The sequence below is a fragment of the Salmo salar genome, chromosome 10, assembly GCF_965601325.2.
Source record: "Salmo salar chromosome 10, fSalSal1, whole genome shotgun sequence".
Taxonomy (NCBI): Eukaryota; Metazoa; Chordata; class Actinopteri; order Salmoniformes; family Salmonidae; genus Salmo; species Salmo salar.
Genome location: NC_138300.1, coordinates 48,257,312 through 48,283,465, shown reverse-complemented (window position 1 = coordinate 48,283,465; position 26,154 = coordinate 48,257,312). Strand labels below are relative to the sequence as shown.

The 26,154-nt window shown below is 46.0% G+C and overlaps 1 pseudogene across 1 annotated transcript in view; it reads right to left on the bottom strand.

Moving 5' to 3' along the window:
* The window catches only part of LOC106560511 (cilia- and flagella-associated protein 57-like), a 44,962-nt pseudogene that overhangs the window by 12,531 nt on the left and 6,277 nt on the right, over nucleotides 1–26,154 (bottom strand). Inside the window, exons 6-17 of the transcript XR_014378954.1 lie at nucleotides 24,948–25,113; nucleotides 24,718–24,831; nucleotides 24,230–24,442; nucleotides 16,037–16,210; nucleotides 15,688–15,849; nucleotides 14,136–14,214; nucleotides 13,932–13,954; nucleotides 11,547–11,718; nucleotides 10,511–10,669; nucleotides 3,354–3,491; nucleotides 592–699; nucleotides 328–462 (exon numbers count right to left, since the gene is read on the bottom strand). The product of XR_014378954.1 is annotated as a cilia- and flagella-associated protein 57-like (transcript). The remainder of the gene's footprint in view (nucleotides 1–327; nucleotides 463–591; nucleotides 700–3,353; nucleotides 3,492–10,510; nucleotides 10,670–11,546; nucleotides 11,719–13,931; nucleotides 13,955–14,135; nucleotides 14,215–15,687; nucleotides 15,850–16,036; nucleotides 16,211–24,229; nucleotides 24,443–24,717; nucleotides 24,832–24,947; nucleotides 25,114–26,154) is intronic.

The following is a 26,154-nucleotide window of genomic DNA, read 5'->3' as shown; positions in this document are numbered from 1 at the left end:
CATGACCAGTTGCATTCTTTAACTTCTGGGTAAATATTTGCTCAGGGAGAACTTTTCTTAGACCAGCACTGTAGCCGTTACAAGGTTACAACCCAATTCACTCTACCAGCTTGCATGAAAGAGGATAAAAGCAGCACAAACAGGCAGCGTGAGCTCTAGTGAGCCTATATCTATGCTGCTCTTGCTCTCTGTCAATTCAATTCAAGGGGCTTTATTGGCATGGGAAACATATGTTTACATTGCCAAAGCAAGTGAAGTACATATACAAAAGTTAAAAAAATAAAAATGAACTTTCTCTGTCATCCTCTTTCATCCTGTCTCTCTCACCACGTCACTTTTCTGTACATAGTGGTCGTAAAGGTCTCTGATGCCGTCCTTTAACCTCTTAGGCTCCTGGATGAAGCCCACACAGTTATGGAGGTCCATCTTGAACCTACGTACCAGGGCCTCCACATCTTTCACCTGGGGAAGAGGGGTTGGTCATGCAAAGTTACACAAATAAAAGTCAGACAAAGATAAAAACACAAATATAAACACCTGCCATGCACGCAAAGTAAAATGGTATCCCTCTCCCTCTCACACACTACATACCTTCTGCAGTCCCTTGTGCATCTCCTTGTCGGTGGTGGTGAGTTTGAGCTTCAGCTCAGCAATGTCCAGTTCCTGTTGAGTGTTCTTGTGGAAGGTATCCAGCTCCATCTACAGAGTACAGGAAGCCCATAGTATTGATCTCGATATACACTCCCTCATACAGCTGATCTATAGCACTCATCTAAACCCTGATCCACTCTTATCTATATGAACACAGTCATCATTTCCATCTACATGAAGAGAGGGCTAAAAGTTGGCAGGCGGTTTAAATAAGTGTAAATTATGAAAAAACTAGGAACTAAAGTAGGAAAAGCCTCCCCCTTTTTCCGCCAAACATAATGGTCATTATGGCCAAACAGTTCTATTTCTGCTTCATCAGACCAGAGGACATTTCTCCAAAAAGTACAATCTTTGTCCCCATGTGCATTTGCAAACCGTAGTCTGGCTTTTTTAATGGTAGTTTTGGAGCAGTGGCTTCTTCCTTGCTGAGCGGCCTTTCAGGTTATGACAATATAGGACTAGTTTTACTGTGGATATAGATACTTTTGTACCCGTTTCCTCCAGCATCTTGACAAGGTCTTTTTCTGTTGTTCTGGGATTGATTTGCACTTTTCACACCAAAGTATGTTCATCTCTAGGAGACAGAACGCATCTCCTTCCTGAGCGGTATGACGGCTGCGTGGTCCCATGGTGTTTATACTTGCGTACTATTGTTTGTACAGATGAACGTGGTACCTTCAGGCGTTTGGACATTGCTCCCAAGGATGAACCAGACTTGTGGAGGTCTACAATTGTTTTTCTGAGGTCTTGGCTAATTTCTTTTGATTTTCCCATGATGTCAAGCAAAGAGGCACTGAGTTTGAAGGTAGGCCTTGAAATACATCCACAGGTACACCTCCAATTGACTCTAATGATGTCAATTAACCAATCAGAAGCTTCTAAATCCATGACATAATTTTCGGGAAATTTCTAAGCTGTTTAAAGGCACAGTCAACTTAGTGTATGTAAACTTCTGACCCACTGGAATTGAGATACAGTGAATTATAAGTGAAATAATCTGTCTGTAAACAATTGTTGGAAAAATTACTTGTGTCATGCACAAAGTAGATGTCTTAGCCTCTTACATCTAGACGTTCCGCTAGCGGAACACCTGCTCCAATATCCAATGATAGGCGTGGTGCGAATTACAAATTCCTCAAAAATACAAAAACTAAAATTTTTCAAACATATGACTATTTTACAGCATTTTAAAGACAAGACTCTCCTTTATCTAACCACACTGTCCGATTTCAAAAAGGCTTTACAGCGAAAGCAAAACATTAGATTATGTCAGCAGAGTACCAAGCCAGAAATAATCAGACACCCATTTTTCAAGCTAGCATATAATGTCACAAAAAACAAAACCACAGCTAAATGCAGCACTAACCTTTGATGATCTTCATCAGATGACAACCCTAGGACATTATGTTATACAATGCATGCATGTTTTGTTCAATCAAGTTCATATTTATATCAAAAAACAGTTTTTTTACATTAGCATGTGATGTTCAGAACTTGCATACCCCCCGCAAACCTCCGGTGAATTTACTAAATTACTCACGATAAACGTTCACAAAAAACATAACAATTATTTTAAGAATTATAGATACAGAACTCCTCTATGCACTCGATATGTCCGATTTTAAAATAGCTTTTCGGTGAAAGCACATTTTACAATATTCTCAGTAGATAGCCCGGCATCACAGGGCTAGCTATTTAGACACCCACCAAGTTTAGCACTCACCAATATCAGATTTACTATTAGAAAAGTTTGATTACCTTTCCTGTTCTTCGTCAGAATGCACTCCCAGGACTTCTACTTCAATAACAAATGTTGGTTTGGTCCAAAATAATCCATCGTTATATCCAAATAGCGGCGTTTTGTTCGTGCGTTCCAGACACTATCCGAATGGTAAATAAGGGTCGTGCGCATGGCGCATTGCGTGACAAAAGATTTCTAAATATTTCATTACCGTACTTCGAAGCATGTCAACCGCTGTTTAAAATCAATTTTTATGCCATTTTTCTCGGAAAAAAAGCGATAATATTCCGACCGGGAATCTGTGTTTCGGCAAATAGAGGGAAAAACACAAAGACGGGGGCGGCCAGTGCACGAGCCTAAGCCCTTTGTCCTCTGATAGACCACTTAGCAAAAGCGCTCGTGTGTTTCAGCCAGGGCTTTGAATTACGTCATTCAGCTTTTTCCCGGGCTCTGAGAGACCATGTGAGCCGTAGGAAGTGTCACGTTAGAGCAGAGGTCCTTTGTAATGGATAGAGATGGCAAAGAAGTTCAAGAAATGGTCAGACAGGGTACTTCCTGTACAGAATCTTCTCACGTTTTGGCCTGCCAAATGAGTTCTGTTATACTCACAGACACCATTCAAACAGTTTTAGAAACTTTGGAGTGTTTTCTATCCAAAGCTAATAATTAAATGCATATTCTAGTTTCTGGGCAGGACTAATAATCAGATTAAATCGGGTACGTTTTTTATTCAGCCGTGAAAATACTGCCCCCTAGCCATAACAGGTTAACCGACTTGCCAAAACTATAGTTTGTTAACAAGAAATTTGTGGAGTGGTTGAAAAACGAGTTTTAATGACTCCAACCTAAGTGTATGTAAACTTCCGACTTCAACTGTACCTACTCAAGAGACATTTCAGCGATGGTTAACGAATTCAACATTAACTGGTTAAAGAACTGATACAGGAGGAGGGAGTTTTACCTCATGGGTCTGCTCTTTCATCTCCTCGATGTCGTTCTCTCTGGGCTCAATCTGTTTCTTCCGTTCTTTGATCTTGTAGTCCAAAACAAACGTACATTTCTCCAGCTCCTGGTTCTTCTTTTTCAGGTCGCATTTCTCCTACACAGGGATAAAGGACAAGAGAAGACAAACAGGCCTCAGATCAGATCGTGGATGTGTTTCTCTTACACAGGAACAGGGACAAGACCTTAGCCTGCTGATCACAGATATGTTGTGCTGTCTTGCCAACTCATGTGGCCTTTATCACGCAACAACCATAGGAGTTGGTAAGACAAGACAAACAGGCCTCAGATCAAAAAATCAAATAAAATTTTATTAGTCACATGCGCCGAATACAACACCTTACAGTAAAATGCTTACTTAGAGCCCCTAACCAACAATGCATATGAAAAAAATACGGATAAGAAATAAAAGTAACAAGTAATTAAAGAGCAGCAGTAAAATAACAATAGCGAGACTATATACAGGGTACCGGTACAGAGTCAATGTGCGGGGGCACCGATTAGTTGAGGTAATATGTACATGTAGGTAGAGTTATTAAAGTGACTATGCATAGATGATAACAACAGAGAGTAGCAGCGGTGTGAAAAAGGGGGGGGGGGGGCAGTGCAAATAGTCTGGGTAGCCATTTGATTAGGTGTTCAGGAGTCTTATGGCTTGGGGGTAGGAACTGTTTAGAAGCCTCTTGGTCCTAGACTTGGCGCTTCGGTACCACTTGCCGTGCGGTAGCAGAGAGAACGGTCTATGACTAGGGTGGCTGGAGTCTTTGACACTTTTTAGGGCCTTCCTCTGACACCGCCTGGTATAGAGGTCCTGGATGGCAGGAAGCTTTGCCCCACTTCACACTGACTGAGTAGACAATCATTTAACTGCCATGTAATAACTCATATAATATAACATGGCATGATGCAATGCTGCCATGTAACAGGTTTGTTAGGTTGTTTAAATAAACCATGAAATCAACCCATTCTCTTTATAGTCTTTGGCTTGAGTTATTTTTCCAGTTCAATTACATTCATAATCCTCTTCCAAAATTAATATCCCATGAAATTGAATATAAAATGTCACTTCCATAGTTCAACAATACAAGCTAGTTAGTGAACCAAATCTAATGTTCAAGCTTAACTTCTGGGAGGCATCTTTAATGTTCAAATGTATCATCGTTAGTGACGACGAGTGTTAGAACAACAGTTGCCACGGCTACTCTGCTGAGTGTGAATCTTTATTCATGAAGAGAAAGGATAGGAGGATGGATCTGTGTTTGAACTGAACTGGAGCCTCCTCTTTTGATGCGGGGCCATTTTGTTATAATTTACTCTCTGTCCAATTAGCTATTTGAAAGCGTTTCATCTTGAGGGCGGGTGAATGTGTGCGTGAGTGTAGAGGAAGGGAGGGGGGAAGGGGGTGTAATCTTTTCATAGACAGCATCTGTGACATTTACACATTAAAGACAGTTATCAATTATTGTCTCTATTCAGTCTGTATCGCTGAAGCGTTACATATAGCACAATAGAAATGTAAAGGTAATTTCCTATTGAGCTGACATCTGCAGCGTAAAGGCAATGGGAACATTGCCTTTAAATTTCAATAACGCTGTAGCGCTGAATTTCCACGATCCGGATTGAATAGTTCCCTAAGTGTCCCTCTGCACACTAAGGCTGTGGTCCAAACACTTTATTTGATTTATTTCACCTTTATTTAACCAGGTAGGCCAGTTGAGAACAAGTTCTCATTTACAACTGCGTCCTGGCCAAGATAAAGTAAAGCAGTGCGACACAAACAACAACACAGAGTTACACATGGAATAAACAAACGTACAGTCAATAACACAATAGAAAAAGTCTATATACAGTGTGTGCACAGTGTTTCACTTAAAAGACACCCTATCCCCTCAGCCCTCAAATGAAGTGGACACTTCTGATGACGTATCATGACGTCTGACGAGTATACACTTGCAGGCAAGGGGCGAGGGAGGAAGGAATGATTTTTAAATGAACCGCCCTTCCCCGGAAATTCATCAATCGTTCATCCTGCGATGATAGTGTTTTCAGCCACCGGTAGCTTGTGGTTGCTTTATATGCGTTAGACAATTATGAATGCATGTCTACTTATATTAAATATATAATTATTAATATATGCCTACTGTATGATAGCTAGCAAATAAATTAGCTAACTAACATTAGCCTACCTAGCTGGAACTTCTGAAGAAGGAAAATGTTTTATTTCTACAATTTACAAAAGATAACCAAACAAAAACATATTCACTTTTTATAAGATGTGTTTGTGCCATCATGTGCATTAGTAGCACAATGTCTAACTTATTTGCATTTGTTTTTACTTACACTTGTATGTTGACTTCTCCATTAATGTTGTTTAAGTTTTCTCTGACTTTTCTTAGCGGATGTACAATCATCGCGAATTGAATTATGGGGAGTTTCAGGCCTCGGATGTGAACATAATTGTACACTCGCAAAGCCGACTAAAAACGAGGGCTGAGGGGCTTACGTTGCAAACTTCCCTTGCTTGGCTAATCATTTGGACCGCCCTCCAAGATGGCAACGGGGATTCCCCCAAGGGAATAAGGCGAGGGTAAGTGGATGAGGGTGTGTCTTTTAAGTGTTTGGACCGCAGCCTAAGAGACAGAGTTAGAAGAGGATGAAAATGGTTTTCTCCTCCCTCAGAACACTGATGTTAAAATATGGACATGCTCTTTGCAGGGATATAACGTCGCAAATCAATTGCGCTAACAGCCCCATTCTTTGTTCATGCTTTGTTTATGCAGGGACACAACATGTCAACATGTAACCTTATGAGAAAAAAGAGAGGGGGATAGTTTCTTTAAAAAAATATTTAACCCTTATTTTACCAGGTAAGTTGACTGAGAACACATTCTCATTTACAGCAACGACCTGGGGAATATTTACAGGGAAAAGGAGGGGGGAGGAATGAGCCAATCGGAAGCTGTGGATGATTAAGTGGCCATGATGGTTTGAGGCCAGATTGGACATTTTTACCAGGACACCGGGGTTACTCTAAAGAGTGGACATTTTTACCAAGACACCGGGGTTACTCTAAAGAGTGGACATTTTTGCCATGGGATCTTTAGTGACCACAGAGAGTCAGGACATGCGTTTAACGTGCCATCCAAAAGACGGTGTCACGACTTCCGCCGAAGTCGGCTCCTCTCCTTGTTCGGGCGGCGTTCGGCGATCGACGTCACCGGCTTTCTAGCCATCGCCGCATAACCCCACTATTTCCTGGCAACAGAGGGCTCTCACGGGGTGGTCGCGAGAGTGCTCCGGGAGGTGTGTAGGGGTTGCCGTTGGTGCTACCACGGTGGAAAGTCCAGACCAGGTCTCCACCGTGCACATCCCCCCAGAATATGGCGATTTGGCTCTCGCCTTCTGTAAAAAGAAGGCGACTCAATTACCACCTCATCGACGGAGGGATTGTGCGATAAATCTCCTCGCAGACGCTGCACTTCCCAGGAGTCACGTGTATCCCCTGTCGCAAGCGGAGACGGTGGCTATGGAAACATGTCTCCGAATCCCTGCATCAGGGGTACATTCGGTCCTCCACTTCACCCGCCTCCTCGAGTTTCTTTTTTGTGAAGAAGAAGGATGGAGGTTTACGCCCGTGCATTGACTATAGAGATCTCAATCAAATCACGGTGAGGTACAGTTACCGGCTACCTCTTATCGCCACGGCGATTGAGTCAATCCATGGGGCGCGCTTCTTCACGAAACTGGATCTCAGGAGTGCGTATAACCTGGTGCGTATCTGGGAGGGAGACGAGTGGAAGACAGCGTTCAGTACCACCACAGGGCATTATGAGTACCTCGTCATGCCGTACGGGTTGATGAATGCTCCATCAGTTTTCCAATCCTTTGTAGATGAGATTTTCAGGGACCTGCACGGGCAGGGTGTTGTGGTGTATATCGATGACATTCTGATATACTCCGCTACACACGCCGAGCATGTGTCTTTGGTGCGCAAGGTACTTGGACGACTGTTGGAGCATGACCTGTGTCAGGGATTCCTAGGAGTGGTGGTTGGAGTCAGGCGCAGAGGGTAAGTATCACGTCTTTTATTTCTCCGGCACAAAACGGTCACGCCAAAACAGATGGCGCGTAATAAGGTAGACCAACCCAAAACACAGGGCAAAACAGTCCGGAGAGAAAATAAGGCGCCAGCCAGCACATCCAAATAACAAACAGTGAAATAATCCCGCACAAACCTGGGCGGGCCTAACAGGCTTAAATAAACACAAATCAAGAAACAAAACAGGGAACAGGTGCAACCAATAAGACCGAACAAACAGAAAAGGAAAAAGGGATCAGCAGTGGCTAGTAGACCGGCGACGACGACCGCCGAGCGCCGCCCGAACAAGCAGGGGAGCCACCTTCGGTGGGATTCGTGACAACCTGTATGTCAAGGCTGAGAAATGCCTGTTCTTTCAGCAGGCCGTCTCCTTCCTAGGGTATCGCATTTCCACATCAGCGGTGGAGATGTAGAGTGACCGCATTGCAGCCGTGCGTAATTGGCCGACTCCCACCACGGTTAAGGAGGTGCAGCGATTTTTAGGGTTTGCCAATTACTACCGGAGATGTATCCGGGTTTTGGCCAGGTTGCTGCGCCCATTACCTCACTGCCTCCTGTAAGGTTGCAGTGGTCGGCTGAGGCGGACAGGGCTTTTGGGCAGCTAAGAGCTCTGTTTACTTCGGCTCCCGTGCTGGCCCATCCGGATCCCTCTTTGGCATTCATAGTGGAGGTGGACGCATCCGAGGCTGGGATAGGAGCCGTGCTCTCACAGCGCTTGGGTATGCCACCGAAACTCCGCCCCTGTGCTTTCTTCTCGAAGAAGCTCAGCCCAGCGGAGCATAACTAATGTGGGGGACCGGGAGTTGTTGGCTGTGGTTAAAGCGTTGAAGGCGTGGAGACATTGGCTTGAGGGGGCTAAACACCGTTTCCTCATCTGGACTGACCACCGCAACCTGGAGTACATCCGGGCAGTGAGGAGACTGAATCCTCGTCAGGCAAGGTGGGCCATGTTCTTTACCCGTTTTGTGTTTACCCTATCCTACAGACCAGGTTCCCAGAATAAGAAGGCAGACGCACTGTCCCGGCTGTATGACACAGAGGAGCGGCCCATGGATCAGACTCCCATACTCCCGGCCTCCTGCCTGGTAGTGCCGGTCGTGTGGGAGCTGGATGCGAACAAGAGTAACGGGCAGGTAGTCAACCAGGATGTGGGCAGTTTTCTGCGGTCCTATTGCCAGGACCGGCCGGGCGAGTGGGCGGCGTTCGTGCCCTGGGCCGAGATGGCGCAGAACACGCTTCGCCACTCCTCCACTAACCTCTACCCCTTTCAGTGCGTATTGGGGTACCAGCCGGTTCTGGCACCATGGCATCAGGGTCAGACCAAGACTCCTGCGGTGGACGACTGGTTTAGGCGCGCGGATGAGACATGGGAGGCCGCCGTGTACATCTCCAACGAGTCGCGCGTCGCCAGAAAACCAGCGCGGACCGTCACCGCAGTGAGACCCCGGTGTTAGACCCGGTCCCCTGGTGCAATCTCTCGATCCGTAATCTGCCCCTCCGCCTGCCCTTCCGGAAGCTGGGTCCGCAGTTTGTGGGGCCATTTAAAGTCCTGAAGAGGGTGAACGATGTATGTTACAGATTACAGCTTCCCTCTGATTATCGTATTAACCCCTCATTCCATGTGTCATGCCGGTGGTGGCTGGTCAGCTCCAGGAATCTGAGGTGCGGGAGGTCCCTTCGCCCCCTTTGGACATCGAGGGGGCCCCGGCGTACATTGTTCGTTCCATCCTGGATTCGAGGCGTCAGGCGGGGGGCCTTCAGTACCTCGTGGAGTGGGAGGGGTACGGGCTGGGGGAGATGTGCTGGGTTCCGGTTGCAGATGTTCTGGATCCTGAACTGCTGCGGGAGTTTCACCGTCGCCGGCCGGATCGCCCTGCGCCTCGTCCCCCGGGTCGTCCCCGAGGCTGGTGTCGGCGTGCGGGGGGGGGGGGGTACTGTCACGACTTCCGCCGAAGTCGGCTCCTCTCCTTGTTCGGGCGGCGTTCGGCGATCGACGTCACCGGCTTTCTAGCCATCGCCGCTCCATTTTTCATATGTCCATTTGTCTTGTCTTCCATACACACCTGGTTTTCATTTCCACAATCAATCTACATGTATTTAACCCTCTGTTTCCCATCATGTCTTTGTGTGTAATTGTTTCATGTTATGTGGTGTTTGATTTATGCGCTTGTCTTTTATTTATTTTCCGTGTTTTGAGCGCATTTGATTATTGTAGTGCTCTCATTTTGGAACGGAAAATAAATATGCGCCTGTTAACTATACTCTGCTCTCCTGCACCTGACTTCGCCTCCAGTACACACCATAACAGACGGCACCTTGCAACAGGGCAATGTCCCCAATCACTGCCCTGGGGCAATGGGATAAAAAAATGTTTTGACCAGAGGAAAGAGTGCCTCCTACTGGCCCTCCAACACCACTTCCAGCAGCATCTGGTCTCCCATCCAGGACCAACCCTGATTAGCTTCAGAGGCAAGTCAGCAGAGGGATGCAGAGTAGTATGTGTACGTGAATTTGTGTTCGCAGAGCAAGTGTCTGAGTCAGTGCCTGAAACGGTGGCCTGCTCCACCACATGCTGATGCAGTGGGATTATTCATTATTGGCCCTTCACACTCAAGGTTCAGTGCTGTGAGAAGGGGAGGAGTCTCACAGTCTCAAAGTCACCTTGTCTGGTGTGATGCATGGGACTGGGACTCAGGATAATGGATGTATGGGGGAGAACAACTTTTATGGACAATATATAATAGCGTATAAGTTGATTGTGTTCGATTATGAGAGAAGAACATTTGAACAAAGTCAACTACAATCATAAACAGTAGAGGTCCATCAATAAAACTGACTTTTTTCCTTCCTTAATGTTTCAACAGTTTCAATGGCATCCAGTCAAGTAACCTTCCATGTTTCTGCATACCTCGGAAGCAAACCTATCATTCCTGCCTGGCTCCTTTTGGAACAAACCTAACCCTCTCCATGCCATGGCACCTGGCTGTACCCCCTCAGCCCAGCAGCAACCCTCTCACCTTATCCTGGATGGTTTCATCCCTCTCCTGGATCTCTTTCTTCAGGGCCAGGATGTCTTTCTCCAGACACTTCTGATGTGCCAGTAGCTTCTATTGCTCTGACTTCATCTTCACTTTCTCCACGCTCCTGTCGTCTATATTCTTCTGCAGGCTGCTGAACTGCAGTGTGTGTGTGCGTGGGTGTGTGTGTGTGAGGGAGGGAGGGAGAGAGGGAGGGAGGGGAGGACAGGGGGTAGACGTAGCAGGAGAGGAGGAAAATGTCACCAGTCGCCATAGTCATAACTCATTGTGACTTACACAATGGTCATATTCTTTATAGCTTCCCATAACCAACAATAAAGCCTCCACATGCAGTACCATATTGGATAGTAAAAACAGCCTAACCTGATCTAGGGAGAAAGGGAAGTAGACAAAAAAATCTGAGAAGACAAGAAAAGACAGCCAACAGACAGAATGGGGCCATAGGACTGCAGAATCTACACACAGGATCTGACTTAACATCCTCCCTGTGATATTGAGTGAGCAAGCGGAGGGAGCACATTAGAGCCTAACTATGGACACATGGACAGGCCCTGCTCGCCGTCAGCAGGCCGTATGCTGCGTCTGATTGGCTGTAATTATGATGTACCACTGTGATGAGAGGGCAGGCAGGCAGGGTCTAGGTGGGAGAGGGTTGGGTAGGGAGTGTGTGAAGGATGGGAGTTGGAGGGAGACTAGCGGGCAATCTTGCGTCCTCTCCTCTCTGTCCTCTCCTACCGGTCCTCTCCTCTCCCCCCGTCCTCTCCCCCCATCCTCTCCCTCCCGTCCTCTTCTTTCCATCCTCTTCACACTTCCATATCAAAATGTCTGAGAAAAATGAGGAGAGCATTGGAGAAGATCTGAGGAGAGGAACCTCTGATCTTCTCCTCCAATGCTCTCCTCGTATCCCTCTTATGTTCTGAGAAGAAGGCAGGGAGAGGACAAAAGGAATCAAGGAAACTTTTGAGAGCTTGTGATGGTGGAGGGAGGTGTGGGGGTGAGAAGATGATGTCTCTACCTTCTTCTTCATGATGCCGGTGTCTCCCTTCATGCGCATGTTGGTCTCCCTCTCGTCCTTCAACCACCTCTCATAGCGGATCCTGATGTCCTGGATCTCCGTCTCCATCCTCCTCCATCTGCTTCCTGCTCTCCTCAAACTCCCTCCCCTTGATACGAGACTCCTCCTGACACTAGAGGGAGGGGAGAGAAATAAGTCAAGACAGAGTTTAAAGTTGGAGAGATACAGAAAGAAGGAGGGAGAGGGGGAGGAGGGAGAGATACAGAAAGAAGGAGGGAGAGGGGGAGGAGGGAGAGATAATGAAAGAAGGAGGGAGAGGGGGAGGAGAAGAGATACAGAAAGAAGGAGGGAGAGGGGGAGGAGACAAGATAGAGAAAGAAGGAGGGAGAGGGGGAGGAGGGAGAGATACAGAAAAAAGGAGGGGGAGGAGGGAGAGGAGAAGAGATACAGAAAAAAGGAGGGAGAGGGAGAGGAGAAGAGATACAGAAAGAAGGAGAGAGAGGGGGAGGAGAAGAGATACAGAAAGAAGGAGGGAGAGGGGGAGGAGAAGAGGTACAGAAAGAAGGAGGGAGAGGGGGAGGAGGGAGAGATACAGAAAGAAGGAGGGAAAAACACGTGGAAAATAGCAAGGCAAGAAAGGTGGGAAGAGTTCAGTTAAAGAGGGGGAATGAGAGAGAGAAAGAGAGGTGAAAGGATAGAGTGGGGATAAGAAAGATAACAAAAAGAGACAGATGGCAAGAGACAGAAGGAGAGATATAGAGAGAGATAAAGAGGGCATGAACGGGAGCTCTACCTCATCACAGACAGAGGTCAGAGGACAGAGGTCAACCTAGCACGGCATCTGTGAAGAAGATGGATAATCCCATTGTTGGGTGTTTGCTTATGTACCTGTAGTAACCTACATCCTCAATTATCCCAGTCAGGACCAAGCTAAAGAGCTACTCCGCATGCCATGCCATTCGCCGCCTCTCCGTCTCATCTTTTATTTCAGCTCATGAAACATGGGACCAACACTTTACATGTTGCGTTTCTATTTTTGTTCAGTGTAAATAGAGTTTCCCATCTCCGTCATAATGACCGGAGCAGAGAAGAGAGCCCATTAAATTCACACTCTGCTGTTAGTTCTCCTCATCCTGAGTGACGGTCATCTTTCTGACAGGCTATGAAACCAGTCAGGAGAGACGATAAAGGCCCCTTGAGTTATTGTCAGCTGCTGGAACTTCCAAAGAAACTCTATCAATCATAAACGTCTACATTTTGAGGAATTTTTGACAGTCCTGAATAGATCAGCGGTTTTGTTAATTTGACCAGTATTGTCTCAGCAAAATAATCCTGCAGCAACAGGGTTTGACCGTTTAGTCCATAATGTTGCTTGATCGGTGGTTAGGCTATTAGCAGGTCAAAATTATGCTACATGGAAAGTGGAATAACTGTGTGTTAGTGCAGGTTTTCAGTGAATTTATGTCAATCACAAAGCTCATCTGCATTTCCTGAGAAATCCTTCAAAAACTTTCAGCAACAAAATAGTGATCAAATTAAGATACTGCATCTGTAATATCCACTTCAATAAATGAGCCCCTGGGGGTAATTTAGCTATGCTTAAACATTACATGTACACTCCTGGATGAGGCTGGCGCAATAACTTTAATGTTATGCATGAATGACAACAACACTTTACCTCTGCTGTAATCGTTTCTTGCCATCCATTGATAGTAGCCTTTATATTCACATCAATTTTGTCCCCATACTCTGTCTCTCTCTCTGAGATGAATTCACTATTCCATTCAGAGTGAAATAATAAAGTGATTAAGCAGGCCCTGCGTTGCCCCGCGTCTCACACCTCCTTTAGCAGTGATGGGAGTTGACGTCACATTTCCTTAAAGATTCTGCGGATGTCCTCCATGGAGAACCTGCCGCTCCCAGATTCATTTGTCCCTTCACTTCCAATCAGTGTCACAGCAGGGAGGGAGAGGAGACGAGAGGAGAGAGGGAGGCGAGAGGATAGGGAGGAGAGAAGATAGGGAGGAGAGAAGAGCGGGAGTTGAGGAGAGGGAGGGAAAGAGAGGAAAGAGGCAGGTAAGGAAGGGAGGTGAGTGTGAAGGGAGAGAGGGCGAGAGGGGAGGGAATTAAGGAAGGGAGGTGAGTGTGAAGGGAGAGAGGGCGAGAGGGGAGGGAATTAAGGAAGGGAGGTGAGTGTGAAGGGAGAGAGGGCGAGAGGGGAGGGAATTAAGGAAGGGAGGGAGGGGACTGTGAAGAGAGGGAGAGAGAGAAGGAAGGGGGGAGAACGGAGGAAGGGGAGTGTGAAGAGAGGGAGGCCAGGAGTTGTTCCTGACCACATGGGGCAGAAAGAGTCAGAGAGGATATGAGGTGGACACTGGATCCAACACAGTCAATACTATCAGGTGCTGCTGTCAATGTGCACACTCAAATGGGAGTCATTCAAGTCTCATAGCTCTAAACTTAGAGGTAACTTTTACGATAGATGGACAAGAAGTGAGAATAGAATAAAACAGAATAGAATGGAATAGATAGAATAGAACAGAATATAATAGATAAAAATAGAATAGAACAGAATAAAACAGAACTCACCCAGATCCTGCAGCTCTTTGGAGTGTTTCTCCGTCACCTCAAACATGGCTTCCATCTTGCCTCGTTCCTTCTTCAGGATCTGACAGGAGAGATGAAGAGAGGTGAAGCGAGAGGGATGTATCTACATATGAACCTCACTGAGGTGTTCACCTTAAGCCAGCCCAGCCAGTGCCACTTTCAATTTTAATTTCCATGTATCGATCTAGCAGTGGCTCTTATCAAGGCCGGCTCTTACAAGGCAAAGTAAGTCAGTGCATACCATTATGAGAGCTAAACACTTTTGAAAGTTAAAACGTGTTAGAAGTATTACAGCGTACATACTGAACAAACATATAAAACGTAACATGCAACAATCTCAAAGATTTTACTGAGTTACGGTTCATATAAGGAAATCAGTCAATTGAAATAAATTCATTAGGCCCTAATCACATGACTGGGAATACAGATATCCATCTGTTGGTCACAGATACCGTAAAGGAAAGATAGTGTGGATCAGAAAATCAGTCAGTATCTGGTGTGACCACCATTTGCCTCATGAAGCGCAACACATCTCCTTCGCATAGAGTTGATCAGGCTGTTGATTGATCAGGCTGTTGAATGCTGTCCCACTCCTCTCCAATGGCTGTGCGAAGTTTCTGGATATTGGCGGGAACTGGAACACGCTGTCGTACACGTCGATCCAGAGCATCCCAAACATGTTCAATGGGTGACATGTCTGGTGAGTATGCAGGCCATGGATGAACTGGGACATGTTCAGCTTCCAGGAATTGTGTACAGATCTTTGCAACATGGGGTTGGGCTTTATCATGCTGAAACATGAGGTGATGGCGGCGGATGAATGGCACGTAAACGGACCTCAGGTATCTCTGTGCATTCAAATTGCCATCGATAAAATTCAATTGTGTTCGTTGTCCGTAGTTAATGCCTTCCAATGCCATAACCCTCACCGCCCCATGGGGCACTCTGTTCACAACGTTGATATCAGCAAACCACTTGGCCACATGGCACCATACATGCTGTCTGCCATCTGCCTGGTACAGTTGAAACCGGGATTCATCTGTGAAGAGCACAATTTCCAGCGTTCCAGAGGCCATCGAAGGTAAGCATTTGCCCATTGAAGTTGGTTACGAGCCGGAACTGCAGTCAGGTCAAGACTTTGGTGAGGACGATGAGCACGCAGATGAGCTTCCCTGAGACGGTTTCTGACAGTTTGTGCAGAAATTCTTCTGTTGTGCAAACCCACAGTTTCATCAGCTGTCCGGGTGGCTCGTCTCAGACGATCCCGCAGGTGAAGAAGCCGGATGTGGAGGTCCTGGGCTGGCATGGTTACACGTGGTTTGCGGTTGCAGGACATTTTTTATTTGAGTTTTAAAAAGGCTTCTGAATTTAGTAATTTCCACTTAGAAATTTCAGACTTGATTTTCCCTCTGAAAAATATATCAACCCCTACAAAAATGTCAATTTATTATATCCACGTAATAACTCACATTTCCTGTTAATTATTTTCCTGATATAGCAAACCAGCTCAAATTAAGATCCTAAATCTCTGTACCTTCTCCTCCAGGTCTGTCTTGGTGATGAGGATCTCATCAGCGTAGGTGATCTCCTTGTCTCTCTTCAGGCCGCGGCCCTGCTTGTCTATGATCTTCCAGATGAGCAGACAGCAGTCCTCAGACACCGTCAGCAGGTACTGGTCATCAAATGTGATCACCATCTGAACACAGAAAGGACACACACTTTACGCACCTCTGTTCAGGATACATCCACTCAAATCAATGGCCTTTGCACCGATTTGTGTATGGTCCATTACACTGCAATGGCTCAAACTTCGCTGCGTTGTATTGCGTCACCAGACATGTCACCCATTGAACATGTTTTGTGGAGGCATTGCATTGTCGTACTTTGGTGATAGGTGAAGAGTGGGCCTGATACTTGATCCAGTCCTTCTGGATAAACAGGGGGTACTTGATGGCCCTGATGGTCCCGATAGAGGTCCCGGTGAAGAGCGTGCGTCCGGACCGGGACATGGTGATGGTGGTGTAGGCCACGTCTTCAGCAGGCACCTCACGCAGGATCTGACAAAGAGAGAGGGGTGGGGGGGGGGGGGGGGGGGGAATTGATGTGAATATAAAGGCTACTATCAAGGGATGGCAAGAAACGATTACAGCAGAGGTAAAGTGTTGTTGTCATTCATGCATAACACACATCTGTGTGTCAGTGAAAGTTTTGTTTATTTCACCACCATTTGGATTGCAAATAGCCTGCTGGGGAAGGGCTGGGTGGCATCCAACAAACCACTGATCTATTTAGAAAGACTGGCTAAAATGTATGATTGTTAGAGTTTCTTTGGAAGTTCCAGCAGCTGACAATAACTCAAGGGGCCTTTATCGTCTCTCCTGACTGGTTTCATAGCCTGTCAGAAAGATGACCGTCACTCAGGATGAGGAGAACTAACAGCAGAGTGTGAATTTAATGGGCTCTCTTCTCTGCTCCGGTCATTATGACGGAGATGGGAAACTCTATTTACACTGAACAAAAATAGAAACGCAACATGTAAAGTGTTGGTCCCATGTTTCATGAGCTGAAATAAAACATCCCAGAAATTTTCCAGATGCACAAAAAGCTTATTTCTCTCAAATTGTGTGCACAAATTTGTTTACATCCCTGTTAGTGAGCATTTCTCCTTTGCCAAGATAATCCATCCACCTGACAGGTGTGGCATATCAAGAAGCTGATTAAACCGCATGATCATTACACAGTGTCATTACACATTACACACATTACACATTACCTTGTGCTGGGGACAATAAAAGGCCACTCTAAAATGTGCAGTTTTGTCACACAACACAATGCCACAGATGTCTCAAGTCTTGAAGGAGCGTTCAGTTGACTGCAGGGATGTCCACCAGAGCTGTTGCCAGATAATTGAATGTTCATTTATCTACCCTAAGCCTCCTCCAACATAGTGTTACAGAATTTGGCAGTACGTCCAACTGGCCTCACAACCATAGACCACGTGTAACCACGCCAGCCCAGAACCTCCACATCTGGCTTCTTTACCTGCGGGATCGTCTGAGACCAACCACCCGGACAGCTGATGAAACTGTGGGTTTGCACAACCGAAGAATTTCTGCACAAACTGTTAGAAACCTTCTCAGGGAAGCTTATCTGCATGCTCGTCATGACGTCCTCATCACCAGGGTCTTGACCTGACTACAATTTGATGTTGTAACAGACTTCAGTGGGCAAATGCTCACCTTCTATGGCCACTGGCACGCTGGAAAAGTGTGCTCTTCATGGATGAATCCCGTTTTCAACTATACCGGGCAGATGGCAAACAACGTGTATGGCGTTGTGTGTGGGCGAGAGGTTTGCTGATGTTAACGTTGTGAACAGAGTGCCCCATGGTGGTGGTGGGGTTTTATTTATTCATTTAACCATTATTTAACCAGGAAGGACTCATTGAGATTTAAAATCTCTTTTTCAAGAGCGTCCTGGCCAAGATAGGCAGCACCAAGTCATTACAAAAATTACAGACAAACAACATGAAAAACTACAAGTAATCTAGTAAAAACCATAGAATTCACAAGAGTATAACAAAATCAAAAACAGCAAATTAAAAACATTGACAGGTCAGGGAATCAGACTCAAGATCATTCATCAGTGATTTAAAAATACCAATTGGGACAAGTTCTTCCAGTTTAAAAGTATTTTGTAAGGCGTTCCAAGACGATGGCGCAGAGTACATAAAAGCCCTTTTACCAAATTCAGTTCGGACATTTGGAACAGTTAGCAGGATAAAGTCCAGCGAACGAAGAGAGTACCCGCCACATTTCTGAACAATAAAAATGCCCAAATAAAAAGGTAGTAAACCCAAAATGGCTTTGTAAATAAAAATATACCAGTGACTGAGCCTACAAGTGACTAGAGAAGGCCAGCCAACCCTGGTATACAAAGTGCAGTGGTGCGTAAGGGTTTTGCAGTTTAAAATAAATCTCAAAGTGCCATGGTAAAGGGTGTCAATTGATCTCAAACACTGAGCGGAAGCGTTCATATATAAAATATCCCCATAGTCTAGTAAAGGCATACATGTAGTTGATACTAGCCTCCTTCTGGCTTCAAAAGAAAAACAAGCCTTCTTCCTAAAATAAAATCCTAATTTCAGCTTCAATTTGTTTGTAAGTTGTTGAATATGCATTTTAAAAGAGTGGCCATCATCAATCAAAATTCCAAGATATTTATATGAGGTTACAACCTCAATCTCCTTGCCCTGACAGGTAGTAATAGGTGAAAGGTTCAGAGGTCTATTTCTTGCTTTAGAAAACACCATTAGTTTAGTTTTGTCAGTACTGAGGATAAGCTTCAATTGACACAAGGTATGTTGAACAGTATAAAAAGCAGTTTGCAAATTCTGGAAAGCTTTTGTAAGAGACGAGGCACAACAGTAAATAACAGTATCATCAGCATAAAAATGAAGTTGCGCATTTTGGACATTTTTGTCTAAATTATTTATATAAATAGTGAATAAGAGAGGACCAAGTACAGAGCCTTGGGGCACACCACTACAGACAGACAATTTAACAGACCTAAGCCCATCAAATTGAGTGCACTGAGTTCTATCAGACAGATACTTAACAAACCATGCAACTGCATGCTCTGAAAGATCTACACTCGACAATCTCTGCCTTAGTATAGCATGATCAACTGTATCAAAAGCCTTAGAGAGATCAATAAAAAGTGAGACACAATGCTGTTTTTTGTCAAGAGCTTCAGTGATATCATTTAAAACCTTCATGGCTGCTGTAATTGTGCTATGCTTCTTCCTAAAACCCAATTGGTACATTGATAAAATAGAGTTAGTAAATAAAAACTCTTTTAGCTGTTCACTCACAAGGGTTTCAAGTATTTTCACCAGGGGTGACAGCTTTGAGATTGGCCTATAATTATTTAAAAGAGTTGGATCTCCCCCTTTTAAAAGTGGCAGGACAAATGCTGATTTCCAGATCTTTGGAATTTCATTACATTCCAGGGTTAGATTGAACAGATATGTAAGTGGTTCAGCTATGAAATCCGCTGCCAGATTTAAAAAGCAGGGATCCAAAAGATCAGGACCTGCAGGCTTTCTCTGATCTAAGGATTTCAGGGCTTTATGTACCTCCTGCACTGAGAATGGCAAAAAGCTAAAAGTTTGACCAGCTTTCACTGGTTCATTCACACAGGGCTGTACAGAGACAGAGGACACTGAATCAAACAGCCTACCAGATGATACAAAGTGCTCATTGAAACAATTCAGCATTTCAGTTTTGTCATATACAGCAACAGAGTCCTTCAAAACACATGACGGTAATTCATTAACATTACTGTTACCAGACATAGACTTAATAGCCTTCCAAAACTTTCTAGGGTCATTCAGGTTATCAGTGGTAACAGACATAAAATATTCAGACTTGGCCTTCCTAAGGAGAAAATAACACTTGTTTCGTAACTGCCTAAAAAACAAGCCAATCAGCCTCAGAACACGATTTCCTTGCTTTAGCCCAGGCTAGATTACAGTCGTGAACAATACAAGACAGCTCAGAAGAAAACCATGGAATATCCCTACCTTTAACCCTGAACCTGCGGAATGGAGCATGTCTGTTTACTATTTGGAGAAACCCATTGTAAGGGCTGTCTTCAGGAATGGACCAAAATGCATCGGAGTTAGTGTTCGTCATATTTAATAAAGCAAAAGAGAACACTATACAAAACAAACTGAGAAAACCGACAGCCAACAGTCCTGTCAGGTGCAAACACACTAAACAAGAAACAATTACCCACAACCCCAAAGAAAAACACACTACTATATAGGACTCCCAATCAAAGGCAACTCAACACACCTGCCTTCAATTGGGAGTCCAACCCCAATTAACTAACACATAACACAAAAACTCTGCCACGTCCTGACCAAAACTAATACAATTACACCCTCTGCTGGTCAGGATGTGACAGTACCCCCCCCCTCAAGGTGCAGACCCCGGAATGCACCTTAAAAAAGAAAACACCAATACCCCCAATACCCCAACAAAACCAATAAACAATACCCCGTAAACAATAAGGGAGGGAAGGGAGGGTGGCTGCCGTCAACGACGGCACTGTGCTACACCCTCCCTCCCCCAACCCACCTATCCTGGAGGTGGCTCAGGTGCGGGACGTGAACCTCGCTCCACCTTCGGCGTCGTCCACTTCGGTGGCGCTGATAGCTGCGCCGGGCAGACGGGCCACTCGGGCTGACCCGGAGGACAGGCGGGCCACTCTGGCTGGGCCGGAGGACAGGCGGGCCACTCGGGCTGGGCCGGAGGACAGGCGGGCCACTCGGGCTGGGCCGGAGGACAGGCGGGCCACTCGGGCTGGGCCGGAGGACAGGCGGGGCCACTCTGGCTGGGCCGGAGGACAGGCGGGGCCACTCTGGCTGGGCCGGAGGACAGGCGGGGCCACTCTGGCTGGGCCGGAGGACAGGCGGGGCCACTCTGGCTGGGGATGGAGCCCCAGGCCAGCTCCCCGTACCCTGTTTAGGCTGAAACAGACTGGACAGGTCCCGTGCTTTGGGGTTGGGGCTGTGGTGAGGCCTGGGATTTTCAGGCCGGTAGGCACAGTACCAGCGCCCCGCATGTGCCAGGGCGAAGTATGCATCGAGCCTGAAGGGGTGATGCCAACCCTGCACTCAAGACTGCCAGTGCGCCTCTACGGTCCGGTGTTTCCCGCTATACGCACTAGCATGGAGGTGCGTGTCTCCAGGCTGGCACGTCTAGTACCAGCCCCACGCATCAGGCGTCTAGTGCGTCAGCCCAGCCTCGTCAGTCAGGAGCTGCCAGAGTGGCCCGACTGCCCGGAGCTGCCAGAGTGGCCCGACTGCCCGGAGCTGCCGGAGTGGCCCGACTGCCCGGAGCTGCCGGAGTGGCCCGACTGCCCGGAGCTGCCGGAGTGGCCCGACTGCCCGGAGCTGCCGGAGTGGCCCGACTGCCCGGAGCTGCCGGAATGGCCCGACTGCCCGGAGCTGCCGGAGTGGCCCGACTGCCCGGAGCTGCCGGAGTGGCCCGACTGCCCGGAGCTGCCGGGGTTGGACTCCCAATTGAAGGCAGGTGTGTTGAGTTGCCTTTGATTGGGAGTCCTATATAGTAGTGTGTTTTTCTTTGGGGTTGTGGGTAATTGTTTCTTGTTTAGTGTGTTTGCACCTGACAGGACTGTTTTCCCAGGCTTTGAACGTCGCGGCTTAAACAATGACGCGGCTAATATATGGATTTTTCCCGCTTTCATTAGACCAGTGAAATTGCCGAACGGGTTAAGGTCTAACAACTTTTTTGTTTACTGTTTAGATTAAATCAAGCGCTCTCAAACTTCCCATCATTCTGATTACGGTAGTCATTTTGTCACCCTGATTCCTGGGGGTACAACAAAGTATTTGCAGCCACTCGACATCAATGTAAATCGTGCATTTAAGGTGGCGCGCCGTGTTCAGTGGGTGGCTTGGATGACAAGTGGGGAGAAATCCTTCACTAAAACGGCCCGCATGCGAAGAGCAACTTATGGTCAAGTCTGCCAGTGGGTCCTGACAGCGTGGAGCATTGTCAAAAAATCCACTATCATCAACGGGTTTCGAAAGGCTGGACTGCTGCGTGTTGAAGAGGGCTCAGCGGGGGATTTGCCTCCGGATGAAAGTGACGAGAGCGACAATGAAAACGATCCAATATCGGATGAAGCAATTCTGAGGCTATTCAACTCCGACACCGAAGGAGATGGTTTCAGTGCACAGGAGAAGGAAGATGGTGACCAATGACTTTCTTGGTAGGCTACTGTTTACTGCAAATTTTTTATTTTTTGTTACAAGCCGTGTTTCGTTAAAGCATATTTATTTTTGTTACAAGCCGTGTTTCGTTAAAGCCTATTTATTTTTGTTACAAGCCGTGTTTCGTTAAAGCCTATTTATTTTTGTTACAAGCCGTGTTTCGTTAAAGCCTATTTATTTTTGTTACAAGCCGTGTTTCGTTAAAGCCTATTTATTTTTGTTACAAGCCGTGTTTCGTTAAAGCCTATTTATTTTTGTTACAAGCCGTGTTTCGTTAAAGCCTATTTATTTTTGTTACAAGCCGTGTTTCGTTAAAGCCTATTTATTTTTGTTACAAGCCGTGCTTCGTTAAAGCCTATTTATTTTTGTTACAAGCTGTGTTTCGTTAAAGCCTATTTATTTTTGTTACAAGCCGTGCTTCGTTAAAGCCTATTTATTTTTGTTACAAGCCGTGTTTCGTTAAAGCCTATTTATTTTTGTTACAAGCCGTGTTTCGTTAAAGCCTGTGTTAAGTTCATTTGTTTCAATGTACCGGTAGGCAACTGCGGCTTATAGACATGTGCGGCTTATTTATGTTCAAAATAAATAAAAAATTTGATTCAGTGGGTGCGGCTTATATTCAGGTGCGCTTAATAGTCCGGAAATTACGGTAAATCATTACAAAAAACACCAACCGCAGAATATTTATGTGGAACATTTGTCAATATCAAATAAATCAGGGTAGATTTATCTGGGCATTTTAGATTTGGGCGAGTGGGTGAGTTAATCAACTGGGTAAGATTCATAGAATTACAAAACATTTTTAAATCATCAGACACCGGCATTAACCAACCCCAGTTGAGATCACCAATCAAGATAATTTCACTGTAAAGAAGTTTAGACATAAGGTGCATCAGAGAAGAAAATGCATCACCGAGAGCAGAGGGGGGTCTATAACAGCCAATCACAGTTAGAGAGAGCAGAGGGGTGTCTATAACAGCCAATCACAGATACAGAGAGCAGAGGGGGGTCTATAACAGCCAATCACAGATACAGAGAGCAGAGGGGGGTCTATAACAGCCAATCACAGTTATAGAAAGACCCTTTGAAACCTCAATATTCAAAGCAAGAAATGGTTATGGTATGGGCAGGCATAAGCTACAGACAATTAACACAATTGCATTTTATCGATGGCAATTTGAATGCACAGAGATATCGTGACGAGATCCTGAGGCCCATTGTCGTGCCATTCATCCGCCGCCATCACCTCATGTTTCAGCATGATAATGCATAGCCCCATGTCGCAAGGATCTGCACACAATTCCTGGAAGCTGAAAAGATCCCAGTTCTTCCATGGCCTGCATGTATTCACCAGACATGTCACCCATTGAACATGTTTGGGATGCTCTTGATCGACATGTACAACAGCGTGTTCCAGTTCCCGCCAATATCCAGCAACTTCGCACAGCCATTGAGGAGAAGTGGGACAACATTCCACAGATCAGTATCAACAGCCTGATCAACTCTATGCGAAGGAGATGAGTCGCGCTGCATGAGGCAAATGGTTGTCACACCAGATACTGACTGGTTTTCTGATCCACGCACCTACCTTATTTTTAAAGGTATCTATCACCAACAGATGCATTATCTGTATTCCCAGTCATGTGAAATCCATAGATTAGGGCCTAATGAATTTATTGTAATTGACTGATTTCCTTACATGACCTGCAACTCAGTAAAATCTTTGAAATTGTTGCATGTTGCATTCTTATTTTTGTTCAGTGTACTTTCCCTTTCCGAACTTCATATAACACAGCTGGAAACTGACACCAGCAAAAAATATGAAATGAAGATTTTTGAAATAAAATATTCCCTCAAAACCGTCAGCACCACTTTCAAGGAAAACGTATGCCTAGTGAGAATAAGGAAAACGTATGCCTAGTGAGAATAAGGAAAACGTATGCCTAGTGAGAATAAGGAAAACGTATGCCTAGTGAGAATAAGGAAAACTGGCTAATAAGATCTAACTGCTCCCCTCAATTATTAAAACTATATAATCGCTATCAGGAAGAAAGTCCTCATAGAAGTTTATACCAACATTTAACTGACTATATTTCAAAACTAATGCACAGTTGTCAGAGCATGTAACATTTCAAACAAATGTTAATCTTTTTCTTCTTTTTTTTTCATCAGCAATTGACCAAAAAGACCAAGCAGAAACAGAAGCACATTGGCCAGAAACAACTTTCTAAAAGGAAGAAACATTTCATACGCTACTGTTTTCAGGTCTCACTTGACAGTCCTGGATCTCTTTCAGGGTACAGTCGGTCCCCACGGCGAAGATAGTCTTGGTGTCGGGGGAGACGGTGACACCGGTGTAGCTGCAGGACTTGAGGACGCTCTCCGACTTCCGCTTGCTGGTCAGAGTGTTCCACTCGTACACAGCCCCCTCCATCCCGCACAACACCAGCCTGCTGTCGTCACCACTCCAGACTATAGAGTGCACCTGAAGATGGAGACACATAAAGTAGGACTCTAACATACCACCCCCGCAGTCACCTCTGTTATCTCTGCCACCTTGAGTTTTTCGAGATAGTTAAATTAACAACAGAATAAACAAGGAAAAACTCAAAGCTATAACTATGGCCAAAGTTTTTCCTGGCCAGCTCACATGGCCTAGAACTGTTGGCCTGAGGCGAGGCTTACTGGAAGTGTTGGCAGTCAGTATGAATAGCCTGACTCTGATGATAAATCATGCAGTAAACCATCAGCGCCCCTCACCTTCCCATTGTGTCCCTTGAGGTTGAGGACGTTCTCGAAGGTGGTGCTGGAGTAGATATGAATGACGTTTCCATTCCCTGAAGCAAACAGGTGTCCTCCGTGACTGAAGGCACACTGAAAGGCAAAGCATACAGTACACTGTGAGAGAAGGAATAGCTAGAAATGAATGTTTGAATGTTTCAGCTATCTACAATGAGCTACTGTTGGCATGGAGAACTCTTAATTCTGACCTCTCTACAGCCTCGGACGTTGAACTCCTTGAAGGTCCTGATGTCGTCTATGAGCAGGTTCATGAGCCTCAGCTTGTCAGAGAATCCCACCAGGACAAACAGGCCAGAGGGGTGCAGGGCAATGTTGAACGCCTCCTCCTGGAACTCCTTATACAGCTCCAGGGTGCTGATGGGAAGGGAGAGAGAGATGGACCTGATAAAAGGCTAAGGGGAAAGGGAGCGGGAGAGGGAGACGGACCTGATAAAGGGCTAAAAGAGAAGGGAGAGGGAGACGGACCTGATAAAGGGCTAAAAGAGAAGGGAGAGGGAGACGGACCTGATAAAGGGCTAAAAGAGAAGGGAGAGGGAGACGGACCTGATAAAGGGCTAAAAGAGAAGGGAGAGGGAGACGGACCTGATAAAGGGCTAAAGGGGAAGGGAGAGGGAGACGGACCTGATAAAGGGCTAAAAGAGAAGGGAGAGGGAGACGGACCTGATAAAAGGCTAAAGGGGAAGGGAGAGGGAGACGGACCTGATAAAGGGCTAAAGGGGAAGGGAGAGGGAGACGGACCTGATAAAGGGCTAAAGGGGAAGGGAGAGGGAGACGGACCTGATAAAGGGCTAAAAGAGAAGGGAGAGGGAGACGGACCTGATAAAAGGCTAAAGGGGAAGGGAGAGGGAGACGGACCTGATAAAAGGCTAAAGGGGAAGGGAGAGGGAGACGGACCTGATAAAAGGCTAAAGGGGAAGGGAGAGGGAGACGGACCTGATAAAGGGCTAAAAGAGAAGGGAGAGGGAGACGGATCTGATAAAGGGCTAAAAGAGAAGGGAGAGGGAGACGGACCTGATAAAGGGCTAAAAGAGAAGGGAGAGGGAGACGGACCTGATAAAGGGCTAAAAGAGAAGGGATAGGGAGACGGATCTGATAAAGGGCTAAAAGAGAAGGGAGAGGGAGACGGACCTGATAAAGGGCTAAAAGAGAAGGGATAGGGAGACGGACCTGATAAAAGGCTAAAAGAGAAGGGAGAGGGAGACGGACCTGATAAAGGGCTAAAGGGGAAGGGAGAGGGAGACGGACCTGATAAAAGGCTAAAGGGGAAGGGAGAGGGAGACGGACCTGATAAAAGGCTAAAGGGGAAGGGAGAGGGAGACGGACCTGATAAAAGGCTAAAGGGGAAGGGAGAGGGAGACGGACCTGATAAAGGGCTAAAAGGGAAGGGAGAGGGAG